Source organism: Terrapene carolina, unplaced genomic scaffold (genome assembly GCF_002925995.2).
Source record: "Terrapene carolina triunguis isolate 2854851 unplaced genomic scaffold, T_m_triunguis-2.0 Scaffold165, whole genome shotgun sequence".
In the NCBI taxonomy this organism is placed as follows: domain Eukaryota; kingdom Metazoa; phylum Chordata; order Testudines; family Emydidae; genus Terrapene; species Terrapene triunguis.
Window position 1 is genome coordinate 1,213,078 of NW_020664516.1, and position 294 is coordinate 1,213,371.

Genomic DNA, 294 nt, shown 5'->3' on the forward strand with positions numbered 1-294 from the left:
CAAGTTGGAAAGCAATTGTGTTGGGCCAGATGAGAGAGAGAGAGTGTGTGTGTGTGAGACAGACAGACAAAATTCAAAACATTTGTTTCACATTAGATGATTTTTGGATTTAAAAACACAATAAAATTCAAGGCCCGAGTGAAGTGAAGAGTCATTTCACACCCAACCAGCCAAATATTTGGCTTAGACAATGTCAGAGTGAAATGTTTGGAGGTTAATGTTTTTTCCCTCTTAAATTAACAAGTCCGCAGACTCGAGCAGTGAGGAATCGTGACATGGAACCCGGGGGGGGGG